At 45.5% G+C, this 9,160-nt stretch overlaps 1 long non-coding RNA gene across 1 annotated transcript; it reads left to right on the forward strand.

Moving 5' to 3' along the window:
• The first annotated feature begins 671 nt into the window (after positions 1 to 671).
• Positions 672 to 5,468, forward strand: LOC109294637. The gene is made up of 3 exons (XR_002096590.1): positions 672 to 1,282; positions 1,914 to 1,916; positions 5,457 to 5,468. It is a non-coding gene; the product is annotated as an uncharacterized LOC109294637 (long non-coding RNA).
• Positions 5,469 to 9,160: the final 3,692 nt, after the last annotated feature.

Consider the following 9,160-nt stretch of genomic DNA (forward strand, 5'->3'; position numbering starts at 1 on the left):
GAGTCAGGCAGGCACCTGAAGAAGAAAGGGTTTTAACAAAAAACCAGGGGGGAAGACAAACACAGGGAAATAACTGCAGGCACTGAAAAAAAATTGGTTCGGTTGGTCTCTCTAGGCAGCCAAAATGTGAAGGCAAAGGTTCTTAAGTAAAAGGTGTAAAATACAAAGAAAGAAAGAAAAAAGGGGGTTAATTTGTAGCAGAAAGCCCCCTTTTCCTCTTGCCTGCATTTGCTTTCCCCTCTTTGGATATGTTTCTCCTCTTATACCATTTCTTCCTTCCTCTTTCTTTCACTATAAGATAAGGAATTGTGTTTTAAAGTGTGTATTTTGTATCTCCCCTTGTATTTTGGTATTTTTATCTATTTGTGTGCCATGGCATTACTTTTGTAGTTTATATTTTATACTCTCTTCACCTTTTAACTAAATGTGTTTTAGTTTTAGAAGTAAGTTGTACACTGTAACAATGTTAACAAGGGCGGGAATCAAACCACCGCTTCCCTGTATCAGGCGGGCCCCTGAAAGGGCAAGTGAATCAGTGAATGCATAATACGGTAGCAGGCTTCAGTAACAAGCGGCAATTAACACCTAGGGAAACCCCAGATCAACCAACAGAAGAAATCAATAGGAGACAATGTAGCAACCAGGAATTCTCTAAACTTCACTAGAAGCCCCCGTTTGAGTTAATCAACGTCAGGGACCAACGTTTTGGGCTGAATATCTCCATATCGACCGCTACCAGAGCCCTATTCGTGACAGCGGTAAATTAATCAAAATTCATCAACGGGCTCCCAAACCTGCATGTACATGTGGATGACCCCTGGGGCTGACAGATGCCATCCAGTAGCCACCGAGGGGGAAGACCCATGAGGGTCAACAACCCCTGGATTGGGCAAACCTGAAAACTGGGGAGTCACCGAAGTCTGCCAAGGACAGATAAAAAGCACTGAAAAGTGACCCTTGATCTCCAACTTGACCAGCACCCGACCTGTCTAGCCAGAAGGACTAGCCGGTGACCCCCTTCTGGAGGATAACACCACGCTGGAAGAAGCCTCAACTGGCCATTGATGGCAGACTCCAGCACTTGTGGGATAGGTATACCCAACTCTGGTGTCCCCCATCCCCACAAACATTCGTAGCTTCCTACTGTGTGTGTGCATGTGTGTGTGTGTGTGAGGGGACCAGCCCCAAAGTTTATGATTTGACTTCATTACAGTGTTTCAATCTGCCTAATAAACCAGAATTTCAAGAATCCTGAGTTGGACATTTGTAGCCAACAAATTCTGTAATATGAGGTGTTCCTACAAACCCTAGGCAAAAATGGATCATAGTAACTGGAGAAGCAGGAAACCAGAATTGACATGCAAATAGGGTAACTGATAAGAGATTGCCTGTGACTGAGCCAAAAATGCTTTGCTGATTGGCAAAAATATTGTGTTCATGCGAGGTTCTGATTAGTGGCCAGTGTTTCCCAAAAAAAGCACCCCACCTTTGTGCTCTGAGGTCACCCTAGGATGCACGCCAGCTTTCTATGGCCAAGGTGATGGCTACTGTTAGACCCCAACTCCATGTGGCGCCCAGCGACTAGGGAGATGACGATCCAATTGCTCAGGGATCCAGTTGCTCAGGGAGCGAACAAGGAGCTAACATCAGCACACTTTGCTAGCCAACATCTTTATTCAGATGGAGACAGCTTCGGACAAAGGTCCAACAAACCAGGGACCTGCATCGAACATCAGTTCTTTACCTTTGGTTCATACTCATTAGTATTTACTCCACCTTGGTCCCTTTTTTGTTCTGCCCATATTCCCTCCTATTTCAAGCTCTGCCTCTCTTTACTGTTTACTTCATTAGCATGGAATTGCCTATGCATTTCATTTGTTTACATGCCTTTTTGCTATGAGCGCGTGCTCAAGACTGTGAACCCAGCTTCTCCCAGTCACTCATGGTTTCTTGCTGACTTCTTCATCTCCAAGGTCTTACTTCTGCTTTATCTCCTGATGATAGCTGGTAGGCTGCATCCTGTTCTCCTTAGACAATGATTCATATGTCCTACGCACTACCACATTGTTAGGAAAATGCTTGCCGAAGTGCCTTGCAATGTTACTTTTAATATATCATTCTGCCTTGTGGTTAGCAGCTTTTGATAGGGCCACAGGCTAGAGCCTTGTATTCAGCTGCAAATCCAGTGCTCCTCAAGATCCAAATACAGTCACTCTAACAGCTATAAGCATCAAACAGGCTTCACCCAGCAGGCAACAATTTCTTCTAGTCTTTGAATTAGGGGCTCTGTTGGAAACCTCATGAGTCACCCCATTGATGGGGAGGGTGTGGGGGAGTAGATACCATGTAGATTTCTTGGGGAGAGCATCAGGAGAGAGCTGATGAATGAATAGCTGGTTGAATGGAAGAAATTTTGGGGGTGGGGAGGAGTGTAACCAAAAGCCACCTGAAAAAATAAACCAATCACTAAATACATTCCTAAGCTGCTCCCTACTGTAACTTAGTACTTGGAGGTCAAGAGGGTAAACTTGTTATGAGGTGTCCCCTAGCATCTTTTACTAGTAAAAGCATATTAACCCATTATAAGTTTTAAACATGTTATGTAATGTAAATATAACATCATTTGTCTCTGTACATTGTGGGAGTGAAATAAACCTAGGGAATTTCTTTAACTAGAAAAACCCGATAAAGTGTACTAACATCCTAGCTGCACAGTAGGGCTCTGTGAAACTTCGGTCCCTGATTCAATTCGGCAGAAATTTGGGCCAATTTGGTGGCTGAATCTCTGAATCTGAATCAAATCAGAGGACCCTTGAATCTCTCCGAATTGAATCAACCCTCTGAATTGATTTGGAGAGATTCAGAAAGATTTGGCGATTCGGACATAGACACAGCTTTAAATGTTTTTTCTACATACCTCGGGCTCATGAACACTATGATGGTGGGGCACATGGAGCATCCCACAGAAGTGTGGGGGGCTCCCCAGCGTGCTCAGCGGCAGACCCAGAAGTGGACCAGAAGCACTTCCGATCCACTTCCAGGTCTACCAGGAAGTATGCCAGGGTCCCACCCTTGCTCCCCACTGGCTCGGCAACTGGTGCCTCCTTGGTCTGGAGGGGATACCTGGGGTCCCCTTGCAGCTGATCACCAAGGTGAGGGGGGGCGCAGGGGACCCCCCAGCATGCTCCCCAGTGGACCTGGAAGTGGACTGAAAGTACTTCAGTTTGTTGTTGAGCATGTGGAGGGCCTCCCTGCACTCCTGTGGGATGCTCCATACACCCCAGCATTGCAGCATTTAGATGCCATGCCTGGTACCTTGAGGTTTGTAGAAAAAACATTTAAAGCTGTGTCTGTGTCTGAATCACTGATTCTCTGAATCAGCATCGAATCTTCAGATTTGGATTAGGCCAAATCGAATCAGGGATAATGATCAGAATCAATTAACCAAATTGCTGTCTCTGATTTGGGCCATACCCAAATACGAATTGAATAGGGTACACTTCGCACACTCCTACAGGAGAGGTTGAGCTACTTGCACATAGTGATTGCATTAGCAGCACAGCATGACTGGCTCAGCAGCTGGCAAGTTGTATTAATTTGAGCTATGGACAATACTCCCTGACAGGTCAGCCAACCTGAGTTAACTAAAAAGTGGTCTTTTTAAGGATGTGGTTGTGGGGGTGGGGGGAAGGGGAGATGAGACTGGAGATAGCCATAGCACAAAAGTTAAAAATGTAACTCTCCATTGAGGACCAAGCTTTCAGTGATGTGAAGTGATTGTTGTTGTCTGAGAGAAAATGGTTATCATGACTCTATATTGCTGTCCATAAATTCTTCAGCGCAATGACTATGTCTTCCTACATATTTTAAATCTTTCTCTTTGTTTGTTTAGCACGTGGTACAATAAAGTGCACTTGCACAAGTGGATTACAGTGTAGTATGTTAGAAGGCAGGGCAGGGTAGAATTTTAAGCTAAAAACAGACAACCAGTTTAATTCAGGGCTGATTGTCCCAGGTTTTGACTTGCATCAAAACAGCCCGGGACAATCACTTATACACACGGTTTGAATGGCAATTACCTTGATTTAGCTTTGATTGTCCCAGAGCAAAGTATTAATTTGGATACTTCACAGGTACTTAAAGTACGATAATAACAGTGTGCCTCTGTAGGACCTCAAGATAAAATTATTTTTCCTGGGGTAAATCAATCATCTGTTTTTAGCTTTGGGACCTTGTTACATGGTGGTTTTAGGTGGCTTCTGAAGCTCTTATCCCCTGGACTGGCTGCACATTAACACCTTTAAGTGTCTTAAAGCATTTGTGATTGGGTTAAAGTTACCTTACTCCAGAGCAAGATTATCTCTAATCCACATAATTATGTTCCTGTTCCATTAAGGTATAGCCACTCTCCAGAGCTTTTACACCCAGGTTGAAGTCTTTCAGTATCCCAGGATGCAGTGGCCCCTCCTGAGTCAAGGCAAGCAAGGATGCTGGGGTGCAGTGGGGCTGGGCACAGTGTCTTTTCCCTGCTGCTCCCACCAGGAACAGTGAGCAATGCAAGTGTGGAGCACCCGGGCAGCTGTGGTACCTCCTGCAGCTGCCCAGACAAGCTCGCTGGTCCTGTGTGGCAGAGCCAGTCCCAGTGGGAGCAGGAGGCACTGCAGCTGCTTCAGGGCCCACTCTGCCTGGCAGGAGCAGTGAGCTGGTTCAGGCAGTGGTGGGAGGCGCCATGGCCATTGGGCACTCAAGGTCTCACTCTGCTTGGCAGGAGCAGCAAACTGGTCTGGATGGCAGAAGGAGGCACCATGGCTGCCCAGTGCTTTAGGGCTTGGTCTTGTCAGCAGGAATAGTGAGTTTATCCTGCTCCCGGCTCTTAATTCTATCCCTGCTTATCAAGCCTCTAGTGGCAAGTCACAACTGTGCAGGTGAACGACAGACAGAGAAGGTTTTTAGTCCTAAAATGTGACTACTCCACTAAACCAAACAACATTGAGCTGATTGATATTTGTGAAGCTTACAGTGTAAGGTGTAACAAGGCCCTTAGAGACTAACTAGTTCAGAGAGGCATGAGCTTTCATAGGTAACAAGTTCTCATGCCTCTTTGAATCTCTTAGAGTGAGACTAGACATTACAGTTAGACCATGTTAAGAGCACTTAAAACATGAATGATTGCACATTAAGGCTGATTAACTAGTGCTAAGTGCCCTTTAGGTGTTTTAAGAATACACTTTGGGCTCAGATTATTTTCAAGCTGGGCTAGTTAGCTTGTTTTAAATTAACTTCTGTATGTTTACCTGAAAACCACCCAGCAATTTTCAGTACTCCAGTATCCCAGGAGGCACTGGTTTCAGGTAGGCTAGCTATCTTCCAAGATTCTGTGGCTCTGGACTAACAACTGAGAACAGCTGGGCAACGTGGGGATGGGGTGATTGGGGAGGGAGGGAAAAGGGGGAAAGGGGAGACAGGGAAGGAAGGAATAGAGAAGGGGTGAGGGAGCAGGTTGTAGCTGGGCCTGTGTCCTGGTCAGTGAAAGGGGCAGAATTTCCATGATAAAAAAATAAAATCAAATGCCAAATATATAGGTATTTAGAATTTATTTTATTATAATGAGGCACTGGTAGGCTTTCAAATTGCTTTAATATTGTAAATATATCAATAAAACATTGTGTTTAACTGATACCTATATATCAGTTAATATATAGAGTGGTGTTTCATTTTAATTGCAGAAAAATATAGATTTAGGGGTTTTTAGATAATTTTGAATTTTTTTAAATCAGAGATTTTGGGATGTTTAAACAGAGAAAAGCAGGATCTCTGTGATGACTAGAAGAAGTTAAACTTAACAGAGACTAATATTCCTTACAGTTAGCACTTGCTAAGTCTGATGTACGATCTCACCCATAGTCACTAAAATGCAAACCTGCCCGGGTGTGGCTGTCTGATTTTATAAGCAGGAGGCCTGTCAGTGCCCAGGATGCTGCTTACCTAGACAGATGCTTCTCTGGCTAGGCTTGGGCCCCTGACTTCCTGTTCTTAGTTTCCTGATTCCTTTATTTGATTCCTTGTTGCCTAGTCCAAGTCCTGCTTGTTTGTTCCTAGTTTCCTGTTTCCTAGGTCTTGCTTGTGCTTTCCTGACTTTCTTGGTTGCCTTCTCATGGTTCTTGTCTTCTGCCTGCTGATGCCCTGTTTCTCACTCTAGCCTGGACCCTTTGTGCTCCAGACTGCCTTGCTGAATCCTTGACCCCTCGGTGCCAGACCCCTGTCCTCTGACAGCCAGCTTGTGGCTTTGTTTGGGATTTCCCATATGCTGGTCCTATACAGTAGGGGTGTAGAACTCATCCAGCCCACAGGGATGAATGACATTTGCAGGACCAGTCCATAGGCAGGGGTGGACTGGACACAGAGTGGATGTCTCATGTGGCCCAGTCCTGCTATGACTGCTCTAGGGCTACACTGCATGGCCCTGGAGCTTCAGGCACCACCAGGCTGTCTGCATGGCCCCAGAGCTGCAACTGCTGCTGCTGCTGCTGCCACTGCTAGGCTGTGCCACATGCGGCTACTCTGGAGTTGTGCTGCATGGGGCAGCTGCTTCACCGCTCTGGTATGTGAGTTGGAGCAGGTGCTGCATGCAATGCACATAGCCATTTGGCACACCCTGCATGCTGCCTGTGGGTCACTGAGATCCATGGGTAGTACTGGAGGCCAGATGAAATTGCTCTGTGGACTGGATCCTTGACACCCCGCTGTACTGTTATACCCAGAGATGGATCCAGAAGGGAAGCAATGGCATGGATCTACCCCACCTTTGATTCCTGACCATCCAGCAGCTGCACCAAGGGAGCCTGACATGCCTGGCACTATTGGACTGGGCTGGAGGGAGAGGAGCATGAGAGGAGGGAGCTAGTGAAAGGGAAACAGAGGGGAGGGACAGATAGAGAGTTTTGTGTCTCTGTGGGGTTCTTGTCTTGGACAGATTACGCAGGGAAGAATAGAGAGATCGTCTTTATTAACAATGACTAACAACAATTTACCTCTAAGTAAACCAGCAAACTAACACAAGATAATGCAGTTCAGGCAGCTCCTTCTGTCAATACAGTGCAGAACATACAAACAGAGACTCAATACACAACACCTCCCCCTTCCCCGCCACCTTAGATAACAGTCCTGTAAGTATTTGAGCCAGATGGTGACCCATCTCATGTAGTATACTTCAGGGGTAACAGACTTTTCATTGGAACAGCAGTAGGCTCCTTTGGCTCTTCTGAAGTAATTTCAGCAACTAGAAATGTTGACAGGCTGAAAACAACAGCTGGTGAACTTGTCAGAACTGGCTATGCTAGTGGCTGGCTTCTGCTATTGCAGAGGTCACATTGTCTGAGACTTGACCCCACATCTGCTCAATGTGCCTCTGAAGTGTCTTTCTCTCTGGAATATGGATCTTTTATGATACTGGCCCTGTAGCTCAAAAAACGGTTGCAGGTATTGTTCCAAACTTTAGTTAAGGGGTGGGGTGAATGGAAATGAAATGATCAGTCAGAATATTCTGATCTGAAATCCTAATTTATTGAACATATAAGCAATACCAATATTTAAGCAAGGCTTTAAATGCAACACTTGACTTCTAATCAAGTCCTTGAATCAACAAAGATATTCTAATACAAACCATTTGATGGACACAGTGAGTTCAGAAGGCCAGGCATCTGTCACTGGTCTGGGGTTCAAGTACCATAGAATCATAGAAAATTAGGGCTGGAAAGGACCTCAGGAGGTCATCTAGTCCAACCCCTTGCTCAAAGCAGGACCATCCCTAACTAGATAATTCCACACAAGCCTTTGTCTAGCTGGGTCTTAAAAACCTCCAAGGATGGAGATTTCACCACCTCTCTGGGTAATCTGTTCCAGTGTTTTATCACCCTCCTAACTGAGAAAGTTCTTTCTAATATTTAACCTAAACTTTCCTTGCTGCAACTTGAGCCCATTGCTCCTTGTTCTATTGTCTGTCACCACTGAGAACAGTCTAGCTCCATCCTCTTTGAAACTAACCTTCAGGTAATTAAAGATGGCTGTCAAATCTGCCCTCAGTCTTCTCTTTTGCAGACTAAATAAGCCCAGTTTCCTCAGCCTCTTCTCAGAACAGAAGTCATGTGCTCCAGCCCCATGACCATTTCAGTGCCCTCCATTGGACTCTCCAATTTTTCCACATCCTTTCTGTAGTGGGGGGCCTAAAACTGGACACAGTACTGAACAGAGGAGAATGGAGTGCTGAATATAGAGGAGAATAATCACTTCCTTCAGTTTGCTGGAAATGCTCCTACTAATGCAGCCCAGTATGCCGTTAGCCTTCTTCACAACAAGGGCACATCATTGGCTCATACTGAGCTTATTGTTCACTGAAACCCCCAGGTCCTTTTCTGCTTAGCCAGTCAGTCCCCAGCCTATACAACTGTATGGGATTGTTCCGTCTCAAGTGCAGAACTTTGCATTTGTCCTTACTGAACCTCATGAGATTTCTTTTGACTCAATCCTCCAATTCGTTGAGGTCTCTGAATCCTACCCACTAGCATATTCACTACTCCCCCCAGCTTGGTATAATACACAAACTTGCTGAGTGCACTCCATCCCATCTTCCAGGTCATTGATGAAGATATTGAGTAAAACCGGCCCCGGGACTGACCCCCGGGGCACTACACTTGACACCAGCTGCCAACTAGACATTGAGCCATTGACTACTACCCTTTGAGCCTGATGATCCAGACAGTTTTCTATTTACCTTACAGTCTATTCATCCAACCAACCCATACTTCATAGGTTCATAGATGTTAGGGTCAGAAGGGAACTATTAGGTAATTGAGTCCAACCCCCTGCCCTGGGCAGGAATGAGTGCTGGGGTCAGAAGACCCCAGCCAGGTGTCTGTCCAGTCTCCTTTTCAATATCTCCAAGGAAGGGGACAGCACCACCTCCTTTGGAAGTATATTCCATATTTTGGCAACCCTCACTGTAAAGAATTTTCTCCTGATGCCCAATCTGAATTCGCTCTATTTCAGTTTGTGGCCAATATTTCTAGTTGCCCCAACAAGCACCCTGGTAAATATTGTATCCCCTATTTCTTGCTGGTCCCCACTGATGAGTTTGTAGGCAGCCACGAGATCACCTATCAGC

Source organism: Gavialis gangeticus, unplaced genomic scaffold (assembly GCF_001723915.1).
Source record: "Gavialis gangeticus isolate Ggan-Ray unplaced genomic scaffold, GavGan_comp1, whole genome shotgun sequence".
Taxonomy (NCBI): Eukaryota; Metazoa; Chordata; order Crocodylia; family Gavialidae; genus Gavialis; species Gavialis gangeticus.